Raw genomic sequence first — 11,264 nt, 5'->3', positions numbered from 1 at the left:
AATGATTAAACTTTTTAATCTTTCTAAATATTCCTTTTTAGCTATTGGATCTTCTATCTTTTCTATCATATCTAATAAAAATTCTTTATCTTCTTTTTTAGTTATAACATTTATATACTTTGGAGTATTAGTACAATTACAATTTTCTTCATTTTCTGAACTAGAAATATCATCATAATAATCGTCTTCAGAACTTTGATCTTTTAATCATTTATTATTTCTTCTTCATTAACACAGATTTCTGAAATTTTTTCCTTTAATCTACATTTATTTGCTTTATGACCTATTTTTCCACATTTATAACAAACAATTTTTCTTTTGATAAACTTTCTCTTTCTATCTGGTCTTTCTGGTTTATCTTCTTTAGGTCTTTTGTATTTTAATTTTTTAGTATATTTTTTAACTTTCTTTGTGTATGCTGATGGTGATTTAATTCTTTTAATTCCAAATGCATCACAAAATGATCCTACTTCCTTTGTTTTAGAACCATATTTTATTTGTAATATTAATTCAGAACATAACATTAATCCTTCTTTTTTAACAAATGCAAATAATTGTCCAAAAGTAATATTTTCAAATGAAATTACATCTGTTCCCATTTCTTTTTGTAAACTATCCATTATTCTTTGTGAAAATAAACTTGGTAATCCTGTTATGAATCTTTCTTTCCAAAATGAAGCATTTACAGTCGGGTCGTCTTAATACATTTGTTAAAAAATATCTTTATACCATCTAAAGTCTGATAATGTAGGATATCTTAAATTTGTTAAAAATGTTTTATTAGAATTCAATTCTTCTTTGGATTTCCTACGAAATACATTACTATTGTTACTATTAGGAATTCTGCAGCATCTGATTGTATTTGAATATTTCCTTGATCATCTTCAATTTCTTGGGTATGTTCTAATATTGATAGTTTATCTTGTAATGTTAAAGCATTATCCCACCTAATTTTTTAATTGTCCAGTAAATCCTGAAACTAATAATGTTGCAATATTTCTTTCTTGAATATTTTTAATTTTATAAGCAAGTCTAGCCATTCCCATTTTCTTGCAAATTATTTAATACTTCATATTCAGCTTTTCCATCTATATTCCATTCATAAATTGAATCTCCATCATATTTGGTGGTACGAAATTTTGATCTTTCTTCGTATTGAATATCTGGAGGACTAGGTCTTGGATAATAATTTTTTGTACTTACCATTTTCCAATTTTTATTGGTATTATCATTTATCCTTCTTCTTCTTATTCTATTTAATTGATTTTCTCCTTCTTCTTCAAATTGAGTTTCTATAGGTAATATTATATTTTCTTCTATATCTGAATTTATTGATTCTTCACTTGAATTTTCGAATTCCTCAGTTGAATTTTCTTTTATAATTTTGTCTAAAGTATTTATCTTGGGGGTTGAAGGTTTTATTTCCGTAATATTTTGTAAGGCTTGAGATATTTTATTTAATAGGTTATCTGTATTAGTTATTTTTTGATTATTCATATTTTGTACTAAATCTTGTTCCTTTTCTTTTGTCAAACTTCTAGGTTGGAAATGAGGTGCTGAAATATCATTAGGGAATTTTAAATCTGGTTTCTTTAATGTATCTATCTTTGTATTTAATACTTCCATATGTTGAGATATTGTATGAAGAATTTGATTTGTATAATTATTCTGTTGATAAATTTTTTTAATATCTTCCAAATTTTCTGAATTATTTGTACTTGATTCAGCTTCTCTTCCCTTTTTAAAAGGTGAGGCTATTACTTCTCCTTTTCCTATATTCAATTTTACTTCTTGTAATGGAGGATGTATGGATGTTATTATTTGTTCGTCTGTTAATTTCCATTTTTTATATAAATTAGTTTGAACATTTATTTGAGATGTATTATATATATCATTTATTCCTAATTTTGACATATAAAATGTTAGCCATGTAAAGAAAGGAAAATCAAATTTTTTCTTTTCTAATTCATTTTTCCATTCTATAATTAATTTGTTCTTATATTCAGATTCTAATTGAAAGAACCAAATTCTTTTTTCTGTATTTTCCTCATCTTCAAAATCTTCTTGTAAATATTTATGATTTATTAGATATGGTTTGTTTATTACATTTATTTCTCCCTACATTGTAATCATCCTTTTCAAGTTCAACCACTCCTTTGTATTCAAGCATCCCTACCTTTTATATTCAATAAAGAAGATTCAAGGTTTTGCATCTATCAAGCTTCCGTTGTCTACTCTCACTCAATATTCTTGAAAGTCTGATTTATAACTTCTGGAATAGGAGTTTTATATTTAAAATTTGAGATACTTTCTAAGGGAAAATTAATTTCAGTAGATTCATAATTTGAATGTCTTGCTGGTAACCATGAATAACTTGAACTAGGTCTTTCTCTTAATGAAGCAAATCTTATTAAAGTATTTCCATCAGGTTTTTCTATAATATCTTCTGCAGTAGTTTGTTCTATATTTCTTGCTATTTGTGGATTTTTTATTTCAAATTCACTTGGTATTGCTATTTCATTCCATTTTAATCTTTTTGGTGTATAAGTTGTAGGTCTATCTGCATCTACTTGTAATAAAGTTGTTTCTTCCTTAAGAGTTGGAGTCATTATAAATTTAGGATTTAAATGTGATGATAAAGGTCTATAATATACTCTATATATTATTGCAAAATTCTTTGTGTGTTTTTCAAATTCATTTCCTTGTAGATGAATATCTAATATGACTGAATTCAAAATATGTGGGTCTGTTAGTCTATTGAAAAATTTGGAGCACAGTTAAAATATATGGGTCCATTACAAACATTTGTTTGAATCATAGAGAGTAAAGAAGTTTTATATCGTTTGAGTCTTGTGTCTCTTAATGCTAAATATATTGGAGCATCTACTCCTAGATGGAATAAGGGTTTTACAGCAATTTGTATTAAACCTATATGAATATATCGATATCCTTTACTTAAATATTTTTGAATTGTACTATGATTTAATAATGGAATTGATTGATATTCTTCTTGAATAGATATTGTTTCTTCATGTGTTTTAACTGATAAAGCTGTTTTGAAATCTAAAGGGCCTATTCTATAAATATGTTCTATTTTTTCTTCTGGAATGTCCAATCTGAATTATTTATAGGCATATGATATTCATGACTTTGTACTATATTAGCTTGCTTTGAATTAGATCCTATTTTAAATTGTCTAAGAAATGCAGCCATGTTTTATATTTAATTAAATTTTTACTTAACCTGGAACAACCGAGCACTATGCCTGGAACATCCTATCCTGGACTTACCAACGGTCTTACAAGGCATCAAGTCTTACCAACGATTTCAGTAAAAGTTTAATAAAATAATTAAACATAAATGCATGAATTAGCCAAATTGAAATAGAAACGTAATTCAAATAAAGTAATAAATTCAAAGTCTAAATATGCAGTCGTAGTGTGGCTCTGATACCACTTCTACCCAGGCAATATAAACTTGTAATAAGCATAAATATTTGGACTTACAATGAAATTGAGTAGACAACGGAAGCTTTGAGCAAAATAAATCCTTGATTCTTTTATTGAATAAGCTTGACAATAGCTAGAGTACAGGAGTTGTTTGAAGTAGGTAAGAGTAGGTTTGAAGTAAGTGAGAGTAGGTAAGAGGTTTGTACTGTAAGATATAAACTGAAATTTTTCTCTGATCTATTCGCCGATGATTTCGCCGATGATCTCATTTTGCAATCTTCCTTCTATTTATAGAGGCTCGGGACCTTCTCATTTGAATTTCATTTCTTCTTCATTTGAGTTTCATCTTCTTTTTATTTGTGGCCGACATCTTTTTCAAAAGTGATCGGCTCCTTTTTCAAAAGTCGTTTGGATCTTGTCCGCATGGTCCTCCGAATGGATCAAAAGTAGATTCGGATGATTCTGCTGACTCATCAATTTTGTCGGTTTCTTCTTTCTTATCTGTCTTTTGTAAATAATCCAGATATTCTTTAAGTAGCCTTGGATCTTGCATCATCTTTTTCATCAAAAAGTCATTTGAAGTTGCTTCGGATACCATTTCGGTATCTTTTTCTTTCTTTATTGGAGTAGTGGTTGGAGTTGGTGCCGTAGTGGTTGGAGTTGGTGAAGACTTTGTTGTAGTGGGTACAAAAGTTGTTGGAGTAGATGTTGGTTTAGTCCATTTGAGTTTATCTCCGGTAGTTAGGAATCTGATAACATTCACTTGATCTTCGAATTCTTGGTTGAATCCTGTCCACCATTTAATTTTGAATTCTCTAACCAATGACATTGGAAGTGGTTTTTCAAGCTCTTGATGAATTTTGAAACTCCAGCAAAATATCCACGGGACTTTGAACTCCATATGGAATAAAATTGGTCTTGTATATTCTTCCCCCTTTGCTATTTTTAGATACGTTTGAAATCCCATAAGTACATTTGGAGGTAGTATCTCTGGTTGTGGTCCAAACCATTTCCACCAGTGATTGAACCAAATTGGTTCTTTACTTTCAATGATTCAAACAAATGTTTGTAATGGACCCATATATTTTAACTGTGCTCCAAATTTTTCAATAGACCTTACTGACCCACATATTCTGAATTCAGTCATATTAGATATTCATCTACAAGGAAATGAATTTGAAAAACATACAAAGAATTTTGCAATATATATAGAATATATTATAGACCTCTATCTTCACATTTAAATCCTAAATTTATAATGACTCCAACTCTTAAAGAAGAAACAACCTTATTACAAGTAGATGCAGATAGACCTACAACTTATACTCCGAAAAGATTAAAATGGAATGAAATAACTATACCTAGTGAATTTGAAATTAAAAATCCACAAATAGCAAGAAATATAGAACAAACTACTGCAGAAGATATTATAGAGAAACCTGATGGAAAGACTTTAATAAGATTCGCTTCATTAAGAGAAAGACCTAGTTCAAGTTATTCTTGGTTACCGGCTAGACATTCAAATTATGAATCTACTGAGATTAATTTTTCTTTAGAAAGTACTTCAACTTTTAAAAATAAAACTCCAGTTCCAGAGGTAATAAATCAAAATCAAACAGAATACTCTCCAACACATTCACAAATGAGAGGAGAAATAAATGTTATAAGTAAACCTTATAAAATAAATCATAAATATCTACAAGAAGATTTTGAAGATGAAGAAAATACGGAAAAAAGAATTTGGTTCTTTCAATTAGAATCTGAATACAAGAACAAAGTAATTATAGAATGGAAAAATAAATTAGATAAACAAAAATTTGATTTTCCTTTCTTTACATGGTTAACATTTTACATGTCAAAATTAGGAATAAATGATATATATAATACATCTCAAATAAATGTTCAAACTAATTTATATAAAAAATGGAAGTTAAAAGACGACCAAATTATAACCTCAATACATCCTCCATTACAAGAAGTTAAAATAAATATAGGACAAGGAGAAATAATAGCCTCACCTTTTAAAACGGGTAGGGAAGCTGAATCAAGTATAAATAATACAATAAATTTAGAAGATATTAAAAAAGTATACCAACAAAATAATTATACAAATCAAATTCTTCATACAATATCTCAACATATGGAAGTCTTAAATACAAAAATAGATACACTAAAGAGACCAGAATCTAAATTCCCTAATGATATTTCAGCACCACATTTCCAACCTAGAAGTTTGACAAGAGAAAAAGAACAAGAGTTAATCCAAAATATTAATAATCAAAAGATAAATACTACAGACAATATATTAAATAGAATATCACAATCATTACAAACTTTATCCAAACCTCAAACACCTAAAATAAATACTTTAGACCAGATTATAGAAGAAAATTCAACTGAGGAATTAGAAAATTCAAGTAACGAATCAATAAATTCAGATCTAGAAGAAAACATAATATTACCTATAGAAACTCAATTTGAAGAAGAAGATAATCAATTAAATAGAATAAGGCGACAAAGGATAAATAATAATACCAATAAAAATTGGAAAATGATAAGTACAAAAAATTATTATCCAAGACCTAGTTCTCCAGATATTCAATATGAAGAAAGATCAAAATTTCGTACCACCAAATATGATGGAGATTCAATTTATGAATGGAATATAGATGGCAAAGCTGAATATGAAGTATTAAATAATTTGCAAGAAATGGGAATGGCTAGACTTGCTTATAAAATTAAAAATATTCAAGAAAGAAATATTGCAACATTATTAGTTTCAGGATTTACTGGACAATTAAAAAATTGGTGGGATAATGCTTTAACATTACAAGATAAATTATCAATATTAGAACATACCCAAGAAATTGAAGATGATCAAGGAAATATTCAAATACAATCAGATGCTGCAGAATTCCTAATAGTAACAATAGTAATGTATTTCATAGGAAATCCAAAAGAAGAATTGAATTCTAATAAAACATTTTTAACAAATTTAAGATATCCTACATTATCAGACTTTAGATGGTATAAAAATATGTTTTTAACAAATGTATTAAGACGACCCGACTGTAATGCTTCATTTTGGAAAGAAAGATTCATAACAGGATTACCAAGTTTATTTTCACAAAGAATAATGGATAGTTTACAAAAGAAATGGGAACAGATGTAATTTCATTTGAAAATATCACTTTCGGACAATTATTTGCATTTGTCAAAAAAGAAGGATTAATGCTATGTTCAGAATTAAGATTACAAATAAAATATGGTTCAAAAACAAAAGAAGTAGGATCATTTTGTGATGCATTTGGAATAAAAAGAATTAAATCACCATCAGCATACAAAAAGAAAGTTAAAAAATACAATAAGAAAATAAAATATAAAACACCCAAGGAAAATGAACCAACTAAAAAGAAAAGATTTGTTAAAAGAAAAATTGTTTGCTACAAATGTGGAAAGATAGGACATAAAGCAAATAAATGTAAATTAAAAGAAAAAATTTCAGAAATTTGCGTTAATGAAGAAGAAATTAAAAATAAATTAATAAATTTATTAATAAATGACAAGGATCAAAGTTCTGAAGATGATTATTATAATGATATATCTAGTTCAGATAATGAAGAAAATTGTAATTGTACTCCAAAATATATAAATGTTATAACCAAAAAAGAAGATAAAGAATTTTTATTAGATATGATAGAAAAGATAGAAGATCCAATAGCTAAAAAGGAATATTTAGAAAGATTAAAAAGTTTAATCATTCAAAAGGATACAATGCCAAAAATAATAGAACCCTTTAGCATTTCGAAATTAATAGATAAGTATCCAAATACAAATATAATGAAAAAAGAAACTACCAAAGATCTTCAATCAGAAATTAATAATCTAAAAATACAAGTAAAACAATTACAAAAAGAGATTATAGATTTAAAAGCAAAAGATTTAGAGATAGAAGCAAAATTAACATTATTAGAAAATCAGCCTTCAACTTCTAATTCTAAAACAGAAGAAATAAATATATCAGAAAAACCTACAAATGAACTTCAATATATAAATATTATAGAAAGAATGGCATTTCAAAAATGGTTTGCTTTAGTAACTATTACCGTTGAAGATTTTAAAGAAACATATGTAGCTCTAATAGATAGTGGAGCAGATACAAGTTGTATTAAAGAAGGAATAATTCCTACTAAATATTGTGAAGAAACAAAAGAGACATTAATGGCAGCAAATGGAGAAAATTTAGAAGTAACATATAAATTTACAAAAGGATCAATATGTAATAATGAATATTGTATCAGACATAATTTTATAATTGTAAAAAATATATTCAAAACCATGATACAGGGTATTGACACAGCTATGGCTGCTACTTCTCCAAAAGAAGGAATTTCAATAAATATAATGGGAAAAACGGTTATATTTAGATTTTTAACCCCAGTAAAACAAAGAGAATTACAGATATTACAAACCTCCTCTATTTACAAAACAATAAATAGTATTACTAAAGTACAACAACAAATAAATTATATTAAAGAAGAAAAATCTTATTTAAAAATTGAAGAACAATTAAAAGATGAAAAGATACAAAAAAGAATTTTAGAACTAGAAAAGTTATTACAACAAGAAGTATGTGCAGATATTCCTAATGCTTTCTGGGATAGAAAACAACATATGGTTGAATTACCCTATGAAACAGGATTCAATGAGAAAAATATTCCAACTAAGGCTAGACCTATACAAATGAATTTTGAACTATTAGAATTTTGTAAAAAAGAAATAAAAGCATTAATAGATAAAAAATTAATAACTCATTCTAAATCACCATGGAGTTGTGCTGCATTTTATGTCATGAATCAAGCAGAAAAAGAACGAGGAGTTCCAAGATTAGTAATAAATTATAAACCATTAAATAAAGTATTGCAATGGATTAGATATCCAATTCCTAATAAAAAAATTTGCTTAATAGATTATTTAAAGCAAAGATATTTTCAAAATTTGATTTAAAATCAGGATATTGGCAGATATTAATAAATCCCAAAGATAGATACAAAACAGCATTCACAACACCCTTTGAACATTATGAGTGGAATGTAATGCCATTTGGATTAAAAAATGCACCATCAGAATTTCAAAATATAATGAATGACATTTTCAATCCTTATAGTTCATTTAGTATAGTTTATATTGATGATGTGTTAATATTTTCTGAATCATTAGAACAGCATTTTAAACATTTAAATATATTTTTAAAAATAGTTAAGAAAAATGGATTAGTAGTTTCTGCACCAAAAATGAAATTATTTCAAACAAAAATAAGATTTTTAGGACATGACATATATCAAGGAACAATAAAACCAATCAATAGAGCTTTAGAATTTACTACTAAATTTCCAGATGAAATAAAAGATAAAAATCAATTACAAAGATTTTTAGGATGTTTAAATTATATAGCAGATTTCTTTCCCAAATTAAGACAAGAATGTTCTATATTATTTAATAGACTAAAGAAAAACCCAAAACCATGGACAGAAGAACATACTCAAAAAATAAAATATTTAAAAGAAAAAATAAAATCTTTGCCATGTTTATGTTTACCACATCCTAAAGCATTCATGATAGTTGAAACAGATGCATCAGAATTAGGATATGGGGGAATACTAAAACAAAAATTAGAAGAGTCAAAAGAAGAGTTAGTAAGATTTCACTCAGGAACATGGTCAGATCCTCAAAAGAATTATTCAACAATTAAAAAAGAAATTTTATCAATAGTTTTATGCATATCAAAATTTCAAGATGATTTATACAATAAGAAATTTTTAATTAGAATAGATTGTAAATCTGCAAAAGAGATTTTACAAAAAGATGTTCAGAATATAGTTTCAAAACAAATATTTGCTAGATGGCAAGCTATTTTATCTGTTTTTGATTTTGATATAGAATTCATCAAAGGAGAAAATAATTCTTTACCAGATTTTCTTACTAGAGAATTTCTACAAGGTCATGGATCGTGAATTGATGGCCCAAAGAGAGGAACGAGAATATACCAATTATTTGAGAGCTCAAAGGGATTCTCCCAAACTCCAAAACAAAGAAAAAGATATGCAATCCAGAGGATATCAATATTTTGCCCAAACCAGCTATGGTAGACAAAGTATTCCAGCCCATCAGATTCCTAAATATGACACCATATACATTCGAAAAAGCCCTTATGCTACTATCACTCCTCAAGAAAGAGCCTTTCTTATTCAAAGAGAAATTCAGAGAAATACCATTCGAATCAAAGTTATGAAAAGAATCGAGAGAAGTGAGGAATTTATTCAGTATCACAGACAGCAAAATAAACAATTATCTGACCAACTTAAAGATATTGTTTATTAATATTGCAGGATTATGGATTCAAAAGCAGGAAATTCCAGACCAAAGACTCCCCAAGATTATGAGATGAGTCTTACTCCTGTTACTCAAAACAGATTCCAACTCTTATCAGATTTTCCAGCATTGACTTACAGTCAAGCTGCTTGTACTCCAACTTCTTCTCAAATAAAACCTCTTCAACAGATTCCAAAGACCCCAGAAAAATCCAATGAAAATAGAATCTTTCTTTCCAAAATGAAGCATTACAGTCGGGTCATCTTAATACATTTGTTAAAAACATATCTTTATACCATCTAAAGTCTGATAATGTAGGACATCTTAAATTTGTTAAAAATGTTTTATTAGAATTCAATTCTTCTTTTGTTTGGACCACAACCAGAGATACTACCTCCAAATGTGCTTATGGGATTTCAAACGTATCTAAAAAGAGCAGAGGGGGAAGAATATACAAGACCAATTACTTCTACCCAGGCAATATAAACTTGTAATAAACATAAATATTTGGACTTACAATGAAATTGAGTAGACAACGGAAGCTTTGAGGAAAATAAATCCTTGATTCTTTTATTGAATAAGCTTGACAATAGCTAGAGTACAGGAGTTGTTTGAAGTAGGTAAGAGTAGGTTTGAAGTAAGTGAGAGTAGATAAGAGGTTTGTATTGTAAGATGTAAACTGAAATTTTTCTCTGATCTATTCGCCGATGCCTTCATTTTGCAATCTTCCTTCTATTTATAGAGGCTCGGGACCTTCTCATTTGAATTTCATTTCTTCTTCATTTGAATTTCATCTTCTTTTTATTTGTGGCCGACATCTTTTTCAAAAGTGATCGGCTCCTTTTTCAAAAGTCGTTTGGATCTTGTCCGCATGGTCCTCCGAATGGATCAAAAGTAGATTCGGATGATTCTGCTGACTCGTCAATTTTGTCGATTTCTTCTTTCTTATCCGTCTTTTGTAAGTAATCCAGATATTCTTTGAGTAGTCCTGGATCTTGCATCATCTTTTTCATCAAAAAGTCATTTGAAGTTGCTTCGGATACCATTTCGGTATCTTTTTCTTTCTTTATTGGAGTAGTGGTTGGAGTTGGTGCCGTAGTGGTTGGAGTTGGTGAAGACTTTGTTGTAGTGGGTACAAAAGTTGTTGGAGTAGATGTTGGTTTAGTCCATTTGAGTTTATCTCCGGTAGTTAGGAATCTGATAACATTTACTTGATCTCCGAATTCTTGGTTGAATCCTGTCCACCATTTAATTTTGAATTCTCTAACCAATGACATTGGAAGTGGTTTTTCAAGCTCTTGATGAATTTTGAAACTCCAGCAAAATATCCAAGGAACTTTGAATTCCATATGAAATAAAATTGGTCTTGTATATTCTTACCACTTTGCTCTTTTTAGATACGTTTGAAATCCCATAAGCACATTTGGAGGTAGTATCTCTGGT

The sequence above is a fragment of the Coffea eugenioides genome, chromosome 7 (genome assembly GCF_003713205.1).
Source record: "Coffea eugenioides isolate CCC68of chromosome 7, Ceug_1.0, whole genome shotgun sequence".
In the NCBI taxonomy this organism is placed as follows: Eukaryota; Viridiplantae; Streptophyta; class Magnoliopsida; order Gentianales; family Rubiaceae; genus Coffea; species Coffea eugenioides.
This window is presented reverse-complemented; position numbering follows the sequence as displayed.